This window comes from Hyla sarda, chromosome 2 (genome assembly GCF_029499605.1).
Source record: "Hyla sarda isolate aHylSar1 chromosome 2, aHylSar1.hap1, whole genome shotgun sequence".
Lineage (NCBI taxonomy): Eukaryota > Metazoa > Chordata > Amphibia > Anura > Hylidae > Hyla > Hyla sarda.
In genome coordinates, this window is record NC_079190.1 from 467642996 (window position 1) to 467657337 (window position 14342).

Below are 14342 nucleotides of genomic sequence, written 5' to 3' on the forward strand. Positions count from 1 at the left end.
CTTCAATAGAAATCCTTGATTCAAGTGATAAAAGAATCACATGACTTGTAACAAGAAAAACACAAGGGATGAAACACCAAATAAACAAATGGCTAAACTGATACAGTGATCCCTCAACTTACAATGGCCTCAACATACAATAGTTTCAACATACAATGGTCTTTTCTGGACCATTGTAACTTGAAACCAGACTCAACATACAACGTACAGACCGTCCAGATCTGTGAAACGTGTCAATGGCCGGAAGAACCGACCAATCAGAATGGGCAATTTACTGATAAAACCCCTGTATTACTGAAGCGTATGCACTAACTGGTGTCTGATAGCGCCCCCTACAGTACAGGGAGGTATTACTTGTTCTGTACTCTTTACCTGTGCCAGGGTTAGCTGCTCCTTTGGACACCAGGTGAGTGCGGCTCCATGTTACTTTTTTAGGACATTGGCCCTCATTTACTAAGAAAATCGGGTTGTAAGTCTATCTTGCTTTCTTACCCGACTGCTTTTTTCCCCTGGTATTTATTATTATGTCGCATCCTGTTTGTCGCACGTGGGTTTTGTAGGTTTTGGTTTCCAACTCCTCTGAGCTGTCGGGAAAAAATCCACAACAATTCAACAAATTCGGGTTGGAAACCTTAATAAATACGTGGGAAAGCTCAGAAATGTCGGGTTACGCCCCTTTTTCGGGTTTGGGAGAATCCACATCGGGTCTGTCGGGAAAAAATGTCGCATCATGTCGCAGACTGGCGCACCATGTCTGCGACATGGTGCAGACAAAGATGCGCCAAAAAAACCCGACAAAAGAGGTCGGGTTTAGAATAGTAAATGAGGGCCATTTTGTGTTTAGAGATGAGCGAACTTACAGTAAATTCGATTCGTGACGAACTTCTCGGCTCGGCAGTTGATGACTTTTCCTGCATAAATTAGTTCAGCTTTCAGGCGCTCCCGTGGGCTGGAAAAGGTGGATACAGTCCTAGGAGACTCTTTCCTAGGACTGTATCCACCTTTTCCAGCCCACCGGAGCACCGGAAAGCTGAACTAATTTATGCAAGATAAGCCAGCAACCGCCGAGCCGAGAAGTTTGTGACGAATCGAATTTACTGTAAGTTCGCTCATCTCTAATTGTGTTCTGTACAGGACCCTGAAGAAGCTCCTGTCCTCTAAATAGACCAGTGTTTCCCAAGCAGGGTGCCCCCAGCTGTTGCAAAACTACAACTCCCAGCATGCTGTCCAGGCATTACAGCTTCTAGCAGATCTTTCTTATTTTTATATGTAAGGATTTGCTTTATCTATATTAATTACCTACTTATTTTTCTTTAATTCTCACTTTTTCCTATTTTTGGATGAAATTTTGGTGCCTTTAGAACCAATTACCAGGTTTCCATAGTTATGGTCTCAACATACAATGGTTTCAACATACAATGGTCGTCCTAGAACCAATTAATATTGTAACTTGAGGTAGCACTGTACACACTATTTAAAAAGAAAAAAATTATAATAATAATAATTATAAGGATAATTATAATATTATTATTATTATTAATAATAATATTAAAAAAACACCCATCTTGGAGGAGCAAAATAAGGGGCATTTTAGTATTTATTATTTTTTTTGTTAGACCGAAAATAAAATGTCAATCAAAAGTTACGTCTGTTCATTGCCTAACAAGTATCTTATGGCTTGAAAAAACGGGCATCAATCTATTGTGTGAACATGGCCTTAAGGGACTGCTGTCGATTGGTTTTAACTACTGAGCTCCAGCTGCAGTCCACAGGAATATAATGGGTTATCCCCAATCTTGTGGACTGCAGCTGTCATTTAATTGTCAAAATCAATGCACAGCTCAGTATTTCCCAACCAGGCTGCCTTCATCTGTTGCAAAACTACAACTCCCAGTATGCCCGGACAGCCAACGGCTGTCCGGGCATGCTGGGAATTGTAGTTTTGCAACAGCCGGAGGCACCCTGATTGGAAAACACTGACATAGATACAAAAAAGTCCCAGTTCAGCCCCGCTGTACCATTTTCGATCAATACAGATGAATGCTTGACCTCACACTGACCTGCCACCTCTTGTTATTTAGGGTCACCAACTCCGCAGAAATAGTCTCTCTGATATTACCATTAGGAGAATTGCGCGCTCCAGCAGCTGATTATTATTTTTTTCGCCTTCGACATGACAGACAGGAACATACTTTCGATTCCCAAAAAGAATGGGGTCTGTGACATTATTCAGGAGAAGACAGGTGTTCTGAGATTGGAGCCGTAACATTTTTACAGTTTTATATAAAATCATCTATCGTCTAATTATAACTTATTATCCTTCATAACTTACAAATTAGATAAATATCCCAGATGGAGCAGAATTCTAAGAAGCCAAAATAACAATCCCTAATGTGGCAATATGGCTTACCCCCCCCCCCCCCCCTTGGTATTTACAAAATTAAAGGGAATGTGCACAGACGAACGGGAAGAAAAAAAGCTACATTTCTGTCAGATCTGACTACCCACAGTCCCTAAAGATTAGGCCTGTCCCTGCTCCATGGAATAGATAGTGAAAACTCTGCATTATGCCAGAGAAACCACCAAAACCCACATGACTGAACGAGTACACAGCACCCAAGGACAGTAGTTGGCTCTCAAATAAACTAAGGCATGACGTAAAACCAGGTACAACAAAAACCAGACTTGGGCCAATGGCCATACATAATGGTATCGAAACAATATAGAGAGATGATAGATAGATAGATAGATAGATAGATATAGAAAAGGATAAGTTGGCCAGCACATACTGATACCAAACTATTGCATGGACCCGGCATACAGGTGCACGCTGTTAGGCTAAATATACACCAGCAGGAGAATACAGCAGCACACTGCTAGCACAAAGATACAGATAAAACATGAAATGCTATATTGCTACAATGAAAAATTGAGGTGCTTCGCTCACCATTTGGCCAAATAGTTTGGACCATCCCACCACGATAAGGTGACCTCATTGGGACGGACCCTACACAATGAATGTGCCTCTTTGCAGTCAATTACCAGGCTTGTAAGGTCTGAGACATCCAGCACCTTATAGGATGGGTGGGGTGCAGGAACCAACATGGAGGTAGCCACTCCCCCATATGTATAACACAAAAAAGGATAAGTTGGCCAGCACATACTGATACCAAACTATTGCATGGACCCGGCATACAGGTGCACGCTGCTAAGCTAAATAAACACAAGCAGGAGAATACAGCAGCACACTGCTAGCACAAAGATACAGATAAAACATGAAATGCTATATTGCTACAATGAAAAAATGAATGAGGCCCAATGAGGTCACCTTATCGTGGTGGGATGGTCCAAACTATTTGGCCAAATGGTGAGCGAAGCACCTCAATTTTTCATTGTAGCAATATAGCATTTCATGTTTTATCTGTATCTTTGTGCTAGCAGTGTGCTGCTGTATTCTCCTGCTTGTGGATAGATAGATAGAGGGACGTGCACACATAGACATAAAAGGTGGCTTGAGCCCCTGCCCTTTTTCTGTACCTGCCCTCTGATGCCCTATTGGCAGGCATATTATTGCATTTTGCCACAATTTGTGTATTACAGATTTGTGTAATGGGGGGGGGGGGGGGAATGGGGATATAGCATTGTAAATAAGAACATAACAGGGGCAGGACAACTAAAAGGGTTATTTCAAGATTAATAATGATCACATATTCACAGAAGAGCGGATAACTAGTTGATGGGGGGGGGTGGGGGCAGATGCCCCATGGACTAGCTAATGAACACTTATCTATTGGATCAATGATAACTAGGTGATAGGTGTTGGTCCAACCATTGGGACCCCACGATCACAAGAATGGAGGTCTCCTGTCCCCTGGGTCAACAGAGTGGCAGCGTACATGTAGCAGACAGTCGAGTGCTTAATTCAACCATCATCTAAAGTCCCATGAAGTAGAGTGAGAGTAAACAGGGCGGTTCTGTCTATAGGCAAAACAGGCAGACACCTACAGCGCCCTCTTGATGGGGCCACCACTCTGCCCACTGTAAGAAAGTTAGTAGCCAGCAGGCATCTGAAGCACCCACTGCTTATTCGAAGCACCCGCCCAGCCAGCACCACCGTCGCCCCCTCCTTCCCCCGGTACCATAATAGGAGGTTTGTTACAGTATGTCACCCACAGTAGTAAGGAGATTACATAATGAGGAGGTTTGTTACAGTGTGTCACCCACAGTAGTAAGGAGATTACATAATGAGGAGGTTTGTTACAGTGTGTCACCTCAATAGTAAAGTAATTACATGAGGAGGGGGTTTGTTTTAGTGTGTCACCCCTGTTGTAAGGAGATTACATAATGAGGAGGTTTGTTATAGTGTGTCACCCCAGTAGTAAGGTGATTAATGGTTTGTTACAATGTGTCACCCCAGTAGTAAGGTGGGGCGTGTCAAAGGACGGAGCCATTGGGTGGGGTCAAGGGGTGGCAAAATTCCTTCCACCTAGGGTGGTAAAAATCCTTGCACCAGCCCTGAGAGTAAATGGAGCAGCAGTTTAGGAAAAGTGCTGCTGCTCCATTAGATGGTGGACATGAGATCTCTGTTTTTGTGATCAGTGGGGTCCCAATGGTCAGACCACCACTCATCACCTATTAATCCTTGATCCAATGGATAAGTGTTCACTAGTTAGTCCATAGGGCATTCCAGTGGTCGGACATTCACTAATTAACTAGTAATCCCCTATCCTGTGATAGAAGATAATTTTTAATCTTAAAAAAAAAATTACTTTATTTGTCCTGCCCCTGTTGTGTTATATTCTTATATTGACAATGCAAACTCCCCATTTCCCTCCACACATAGCCAGTGCTTAATGTAGTGCAGCTGGCCAATCTACTATCTATCTATCTTTCTTTGTATCTACCTATCGTTTTGTGGTGAGCCACGGGGTGTGAAGGTATGGGGCAGATGGTATTAACCCCTAAATGTTTGTGACGCCAGGGCGTGGTTTTCCTAGTAACCACCCGAATGGTAGTACCGATTTCCCAAGGTTAGGCAGGGCAATAATAATCCAAGACCAGGTAAGGGTTAACGGTAGCTTTACCAAGGTAGACAGATAGAAATAGTCTTTACAGCTAGGCCAGGATTCCAGAGAGGTGACCAGTAATACAGGGGACCTCGCAGCTTGCTGGGACTTGTAGTGACTTTGACAGACTTTAGGACAGCCACGCTGACTATAATAGACTTGACTTGACTGTAGGTAGTGACAGCAGACATAGATGAGTTGACTTACTGGCATGTGGCTGTAGGTTAGGCTTGAGGCCTCCTGATGTGCTGGACACTAGCGTCTGGTCTTTACGGTGCCTCAGGATCTAAGAGAGAGATTGTAATGGCTGCCTCTCTTATAAAGTGGGGATGAGCCAGAAGCCCATAGGTCAAGCTGCAGGTCACCTGGTTAGCTGGTGCTCTCTGGGTAACAAAAACATCATGTGGACACATTATCATGTGACTAACTCAAAGGTCCTTAACGGTCCACTGCAGGAGAGCCCCTAGGACACAGAGGGACTCAACCTGACAGGGCCTAAGTACTGTACGGGACTATATCACCTACTGGGACATGACATATCTATTTATCTATCTACTGTATCTAAGTACAAAAATCCAAGATGGAGAAGCACCATGAAAAGATTCTTGATCTAGGTGGGTGCTCAACCCTGGGACCAGACCAAGTCCCAATGTCAACAAGTAGAAAGGTAGAAGTGGCACTCCAGAAATAGGTGAAAAAAGGTGGATATTTATTCACACATCTGTGTACAAATCCACGTTTCAGCTCACCGATAGAGCCCTTTTCAAGCTGATGCTTTCAATGTGTGAAAAAGGCTATATTGGTGAATAAATATCCACATTTTTTCACCTATTTCTGGAGTGCCGCTTCTACCTTTCTACTTATCTATCTATTCATTTATTCATCTTTCTGTCTTGTATCTATACCATTATGCATGGCAGGACGGGTCCAGCCATGTCATCTAATCCGTCTTAATAATAAGAAGCAGGGTTTATTTTTTATGGAGTATGATCCATGCCGGGTTTTTGTTGTATCTGGTACTTGGGTGCTTTGTGTTAGTTCATTCAAACTATGTGGATTAAGAACTTGCTTTTGGTGGTTTCTCTTGTATATTACAGAGTTTTGCTTAGTGAGTCGTGTTGCAATCAGACATTCATATATTTCTGTTAGTCTGCCATGTCCATTACACATTTGTTGTTGTATTTATCCTAGCCCATTCTACAAGGCTACTACTTCCATCAGCTACTGACATCAAATGATAGGTTGCTATTTGTCTTGTCTTTGACATTTGATACAATGTTAGAAGATTGTTAGAATTTTTTTGTTTTGGTGTATGGTGCCACTATTCTGCCCTACCATAAGTCCTGGCGGTATCTGAGTACTGGGAGCCATTCTTGGAACAGGGAAAGGTAAATGCTAAAGGTGAAACCAGGTTCTACTGTTTAGCAACCTGTCAACATACCCAATACTCATTCTCATTATTCAGATACCTCACGATACAGGGAGGCATTAGAGTGGACACCTGTCTTGATTCTTTTGTGATCAGCATAGTTCCCCCACAATTACACTAAAGGGAGGTGCTTATCTTGTCCTATAAAACACAGAATTATTAGTAGCTTGGACAGCGTTGGTTGTACAAAAAGATCAAGACAGAACATTGTAACACAAGGAGATGGTTTTAAAGGGGTACCCTGCTGCTAGACATCTATATCTTATATATGCGACGTGGAAGGAACACAGCACTGAGGTACAGGGACTCCGGTCAAACGATTTATTGCAGGTGAAGATGCTTGGCAACAATTGTTTCGCTACTCGCAGGTAGCTTTTCCCCAGCCTCTGAGAGCGCACCGGAGGTCGTTGACACGGATGCCCGGGGGTTCGGTGTGTATCTCTTTGCTGTAGTCATTCCGGGGGGAATTGTATGGAGCAGTGCCGGCTACAACTCTTTGTGCTGAATATATCTTATATATGTCTTATAGGGGTATAGGGGATAAGATGTCTGATCACGCCAACACCTCACCCCGCCATCCCCTGCAGCACCCGGCATTCTAAACAAACGCCTGGTTCCTGCGGCAGTGGTCAGGATGTGGTGTCCCGGTACAGGACCTGGTCCTGTCCCTGTCTAAAGTCCCCTCAGCCAGAGTCCCTCCATTTCCATAGGACTCTCCTGCAGGGCTTACCCCTGGTCGCCTCATATAAATTAGGTTGATATATTATTTGATGTATAGGAAATATGAATGTATAGGACCTTTCCCGGGTCATGTGATGTACAGTTGTGATGTATAATTGTTTAAGGACCTTACTGCGTCATGTGATGTACCCAGAGTTCACTGGGTTCAGGACTTGGTTTGCTGACCAATGAGCTTAGTCCAGCCCCCTATTATATAAAGGGCTGTAGTCTGTGAATTCTCTCTCTTCCCTGATGTACACTGAAGCAAGCACAATCAGCATATCTTCACACAATTCATCTAGGCCAAAGCCTGAAAGAACCAGCAGCCACTAAACCGTGAGTTATCAAGCTCAAACTATCAAATCCTGTGTGACTACTACCAGCTAAAATCTTATAATTAGTAGCACAGTGGCCTGCATAAAAAGCTCATTATTTCAAGTCCCAGCAAAACCTGTGAGGAACCTGCATCCCGGTTCTCTCTGAAAGACTGCATAATTGTAAAGACTGTTGCATATCAGTTAAAGTAAAGTTTTCCGGTTACTTCATAAAATCTGCTGTGGACATTCCGTTTATTATCCCTGCCGTTTGTGGGCCGGTTGGCGGCAGGAACATAACTATTAAGCAAACCGCACCCTGGCGTCAAGACAACTAAGGGTTAATAAAACCAGACCCTGTAATACTATTCCAACACCCCTACACTATAAATCCTGAGGACCACCACAATGACATCACAGCCATGCCCCTTGTGGCATCACGCCACGCCCCCTCCATTCATGTCTATGGGAGGGGGCGTGTCAGTCAACACGCCCCCTACCACAGACATGAATCGAGGGGCGTGGTGTGACGTCATGAGGGTGCGTGGATGTGCCGTCACGGCCTCCGGCTCCGAGCATTCTGAACAAAATGTTTAGAACGCCGGAGCACCGGAGTACCCCTTTTAGAAAAAACTGGACACCAACACAGTTTTTGAGGAGGTTTTGGAAAAAAAAATTACGAAAAATTTTGAGCAAGCTTTTATTTGTGCAATAGTTGCTACAACCTTTTCACTTTTCCAGTGTTTTGGTCAAAGATTTAAAAAATTAGCGACTTTTTCACGACAGTTTTCTGCTGTCGAGGATTAATAAATTGCGCAACGTGACAAAGGATCCTTTTTATTCAGCCAAGTTTCAGCTGACAAAGACATGTAAAGCATCTGCAGGACTTAGTGAGTAGCATATAGACGCATTATTTTTTCTGTGCTATGACAGGGACAATGTTACGCCGAGCGCTCCGGGTCCCCGTTCTTCCCCGGAGCGCTCGCCTCATTCTCGTTGCTGCAGCGCCCCGGTCAGATCCACTGACCGGGTGCGCTGCGGTACCGCCTCCAGCCGGGATGCGATTCGCGATGCGGGTGGCGCCCGCTCGCGATGCGCACCCCGGTCCCCGTACCTGACTCGCTCTCCGTCGGTCCTGTCCCGGCGCGCGCGGCTCCGCTCCCTAGGGCGCGCGCGCGCCGGGTCTCTGCGATTTAAAGGGCCAGTGCACCAATGTTGGTGCCTGGCCCAATCTTCCCAATTACCAATTAGTGTGATCACCTGTGCACTTCCCTATATTACCTCACTTCCCCTGCACTCCCTTGCCGGATCTTGTTGCATTAGTGCCTAGTGAAAGCGTTCCCTTGTCTGTTCCTAGCCCGTGTTCCTGACCTCCTGCCGTTGCCCCTGACTACGATCCTTGCCGCCTGCCCTCGACCTTCTGCTTCGTCCGACCTTGCTTCTGCCTACTCCCTTGTACCTCGCCTATCTTCAGCAGTCAGAGAGGTGAGCCGTTGCTAGTGGATACGACCTGGTCACTACCGCCGCAGCAAGACCATCCCGCTTTGCGGCGGGCTCTGGTGAAAACCTGTAGTGGCTTAGAACCGGTCCACTAGCGCGGTCCTCGCCAATCCCTCTCTGGCACAGAGGATCCACCTCCTGCCAGCCGGCATCGTGACAGTAGATCCGGCCATGGATCCCGCTGAAGATCCTACACTGGTCGCCCAGCTAGCCCTAAAGATCGCCCAACGAGATCAACAGCTGGCATACTTGACCTCCGAGGCACTGCGTCTTCAGTCACAGATACAGCAGCTGCAGCCGCAGATACAGCAACTTCAATCACAGCTACAGCTGCAACTACCATCTCCTCCGCCGGCTCCTGCAACTCCTCCGCAGCAACCGGCCGTTCCTAACCCCTGCTTGTCCCTGCCGGACAAATTTGGCGTAAAGATCGCCCAACGAGATCAACAGCTGGCATACTTGATCTCCGAGACACAGCGTCATCAGTCACAGATACAGCAGCTGCTGCCGCAGATACAGCAACTTCAGTCACAGCTACAGCTGCAACAACTATCTCCTCCGCCGGCTCCTGCAACTCCTCCGCAGCAACCGGCCGTTCTTAACCCCTGCTTGTCCCTGCCGGACAAATTTGATGGGGACCGCAATGATTCTGCCACAGCCACAGTCCAGTCCTTCTTCGCTGAGGTCCGTGGTGTCTTCGAGGAGCCTGCCCGAGCTTCTTCTGCCGAGATTGCCCTGCTGAACCTGGCCCAGGGTGTTTCTTCCGTTGGCGAGTACGCCATTCAGTTCCGTGCTCTTGCTTACGAGTTGTCCTGGAATAGTGAGGTTCTCTGCCCGACCTTTAAAAAAGGCCTATCCAGCAACATTAAAGATGTTCTGGCCGCACGAGAGACTCCTGCTGACCTACATGAACTCATTCATCTTGCCACTCGCATTGACATGCGTTCTTCCGGATGGCGTCTGGAGCTCCGCCTGGATATGGACTTTGTTCGCACGAAGCGTTTTTTCTCCCCGGCTCCTCTCTCCTCTGGTCCTCTGCAATCCGTTCCTGTGCTTCCCGCCGCGGAGGCTATGCAAGTTGACCGGTCTCGCTTGACACCTCAAGAGAGGACACGACGCCGCATGGAGAATCTTTGCCTGTACTATGCCGGTACCGAACACTTCCTGAAGGATTGTCCTACCCGTCCTCCCCGCCTGGAAAGACGTACGCTGACTCCGCACAAAGGTGACACAGTTCTTGATGTCAACTCTGCTTCTCCACGCCTTACTGTGCCTGTGCGGATATCTGCCTCTACCTTCTCCTTCTCTACCATGGTCTTCTTGGATTCCGGATCTGCAGGAAAATTTTTTTTGGCCTCTCTTATCAACAGGTTCTACGTCCCTGTGACCAGTCTCGCCAGACCCCTCTACATCTATTGTTTTAACAATAAAAGATTGGACTGTCTCGTGCGTTTCCGCACAGAACCCCTCCTAATGTGCATCGGACCTCATCTCGGAAAAATTAAGTTTTTTTTCCTCAGGTTCTTTGGCCCCAAGAAGAGGGGGAGACCCAAGGGGGGGGGGTACTGTTACGCCGTGCGCTCCGGGTCCCCGTTCTTCCCCGGAGCGCTCGCCTCATTCTCGTTGCTGCAGCGCCCCGGTCAGATCCACTGACCGGGTGCGCTGCGGTACCGCCTCCAGCCGGGATGCGATTCGCGATGCGGGTGGCGCCCGCTCGCGATGCGCACCACGGTCCCCGTACCTGACTCGCTCTCCGTCGGTCCTGTCCCGGCGCGCGCGGCTCCGCTCCCTAGGGCGCGCGCGCGCCGGGTCTCTGCGATTTAAAGGGCCAGTGCACCAATGTTGGTGCCTGGCCCAATCTTCCCAATTACCAATTAGTGTGATCACCTGTGCACTTCCCTATATTACCTCACTTCCCCTGCACTCCCTTGCCGGATCTTGTTGCATTAGTGCCTAGTGAAAGCGTTCCCTTGTCTGTTCCTAGCCCGTGTTCCTGACCTCCTGCCGTTGCCCCTGACTACGATCCTTGCCGCCTGCCCTCGACCTTCTGCTTCGTCCGACCTTGCTTCTGCCTACTCCCTTGTACCTCGCCTATCTTCAGCAGTCAGAGAGGTGAGCCGTTGCTAGTGGATACGACCTGGTCACTACCGCCGCAGCAAGACCATCCCGCTTTGCGGCGGGCTCTGGTGAAAACCTGTAGTGGCTTAGAACCGGTCCACTAGCGCGGTCCTCGCCAATCCCTCTCTGGCACAGAGGATCCACCTCCTGCCAGCCGGCATCGTGACAGACAATTTAAAGATGCACTTGGGAAGTGTAATAAGGGTGCGGGTTATTTATTTTTATTTTTTAAGCCGAGATATCCCTTTATCACTTCACAATTTATGGGCAACAAGGTCACTGCTTTCATTTTCCAATTCATTTTAGAATAATGAGAACAGATTCTTTTGTGTCACTATGGGCAACGCTACTATTTTTTGTTTGTGCAACATTTTCTAGATTATTCCTACAATGAACTCCATATTAGAGGTCCACATTACACATACGTTTAATTATAGGTCAAAAGAATGATCATATCACAGGTTACTCATGGTTTTTGCACAAATATCAGCTTAAAAAAGCAAAATGTTACCAATTAATGCAAGTTATACGCTCCCACTTATATCCCCTAAATACAGTATATCTAACAATCTAATTGCAGGGACCCCTCAGCGATTTTGAGAAGGGGGGCCCGAGTTTCCCATCAGAATGGAGTGGTGACGTGCATGCATTTATTCTCTATAGGAGCTGCCAGAAATAGTCTAGTAGAGCATGTAGCTATCTCCGTGGCTCCAATAAGTAATAAATGTGTGTACATCTGATATCCGGTGGACGCAAAAATTAGATTACATTATCTTTAAATAGGTTAGGGTGCCTTGATCACATATCTTTTACAGTTTCTTAATATGCCCTCCCATTCCCAAAATATATGTTTGTGGTAGGCCTCTGGGGTAGGGATAGTGTACTTAGGGTATTGCTTCAGTATATCAGGGGTTAAGGTTAACCCTATTGTTCATGACGCCAGGCTGAGGGATAGTATGCTGAGATAATTCTCCGGCCTATCGCCACCCTTCCCAGTAACGATAGGTGCATGAAATGACTGAAGGTCCACAAGGTAGTTGAACTTGAACTTGAATAAACTTTACTTAAAGGCTTGCGGTACATCCAATGAATAGTAACAGTCTCTTTAATACAGTCTCCATACACTTCAGTGACTGACAGTTGTTGCGGACCTTGACCGTTGATATAAGTCTCTAAATTTAGGGTCATTTGCGAAGATCCGTCTGGATTTAGGGGATAGATATGGTCCGGTGATCTTGCAGAGTGCTTAGGGATTGATACACTCACAGTTTTAGAAGATATCAGCCGTCGCCGCAAGGCTCGGGCCTAAACTCACTGATGGCAGCAGCGCAGATCCTTCCCTAATAACGGCCCACGAGCAAAGAGAGAGAGCAATGGCCGCAGCTCCCTTATATGGGCAGGGGCAGGGCCGTTTCTATTGGTCCGAGTAACTGTCACTCACCGGTACAAGGAATGATGGTTCAAATACGTCACAGGGACCTCCAAAGGTCCTTAAGCAAAAAACCATAGAGTTTACCTGATCACGTGACCCGCAGGTCCTGCTACGCTCCGTACAGGTAATTAACCATTTATATACATTTGTACAATTATATTTATATAAATCCTAATTAAACTGTTAGACAACTAATATCTAGATGAGAAGTGACAAGGGGTGGACTAGATAAGAAGGACCCCAACATCCTAGGGACTCTGGCTATGGGGACCTCTATACAGGTACCGTATAGGATGCGGTACCAGGACACAACATGTTGTTTTATAATTGGTGCGACAATTCAGGAAATCAGTCAGATGGTCGTGACCTTAAAGCATATCTGTCATGACACAGAAAAAAAGAAATAATGCTTTTATAAGTTACTCACTAGGTTATTCAGATGCTTTAAATGGCTTTATGTGTCTAGCTTCTGTATTTGGCTCACAAATCCCTCTGTTCTGCTGCTCACTCATTCTGACATCCACAGCTCAGGAAAGGGTGTGTCCAAGAGCCCGCCCACACTCACCATGCATTTACTTTCTCCCTTACTCTGCTGTGCTGGGTCTCTTCATCCAATCACTGCAGGCTGCTCTGTAACCCCCTCCTCTCTGTTTTCATACTGCAACCTGATAGACAGGACAGGAGTGAGCACAGAGCAGTGCTAGTCCCGCCCTCACTTAATCAACTTTGTACCAGCCTGTGCTTCAGCTGGGACAACAATGATGCTGCAGCTGGGAGGGATTTTATTCTAGATGGTATGGGGACCCCTAGTGGTCTTTTTTTTTATAAGCCATGATTTCTATAAAAATCAAGAAAAAAATGTTTTCATGAAGTATATTCGAAAGGTTAATGTTTTGCCGAGATGTACAACATATAAAAGGTTTTTGAATCTGACAGATCTGTGCAGATTCAAGTTCACACCCATCTGACCGATTCCCTGATTTGTCAGACAAACTAAAACCCACATATCTTAGGAACAGGAGGGCATATTTGGAAACTGTAAAAAGGTGTGTGACCTGGGTAAAATCTAATCATATTTGGGTTGTCCACTTCTTTAAAGTAGATCTGCAGTGTATAACACTTATTAGTGTCTGATTGCAGGGGGTCTGAATGGTGGGACCCCCCCCCCCCCCATGATCTCCTGTACGGGGTCCAGGCATTGCCAAGGCTCTGTGCGGCTAATGCGTGTGTCATCTACCTCACTGAATTTGACGACACCCCCCCTTCCCCCAATACTGCTCTATGGGAGAGGCGGGGATGGACGAACGCTGCATCTCCGCCTCTCCCATAGAGATACATGGAGGGGGCGTGTTGGCCGCAGCGTCATGCTGCGGCCGACACGCCTCCTCCAGCATTCGTACTACACACGATCAGACACTTATCCCCTATCCTGCGGATAATGGATAAGTGTTATACACCGCAGATCTCCTTTAAGGAAAAAATTCATTTAATTCTTAAAGGATAGGTCATCAGTTTTAGATTGGTTAGGGACTGACACACACAACCCATTGATCAGCTGTTTACCAGAGATACTACATCTGCATTCACAGAGAAACAGAGCCAGAAGTAAGCAATATACATGAGCAAATAACTAGAACAGGAAAGGCGACATCCAAAATACCTCTCAGATTTATGTTTCTGCAGTCAGGGTAATGGTTGGCACATTGCTCTTCTCTGCTGGAAGGAAGCAAGTTCAGATCACTTTACAATAACTCAAGGTGAAA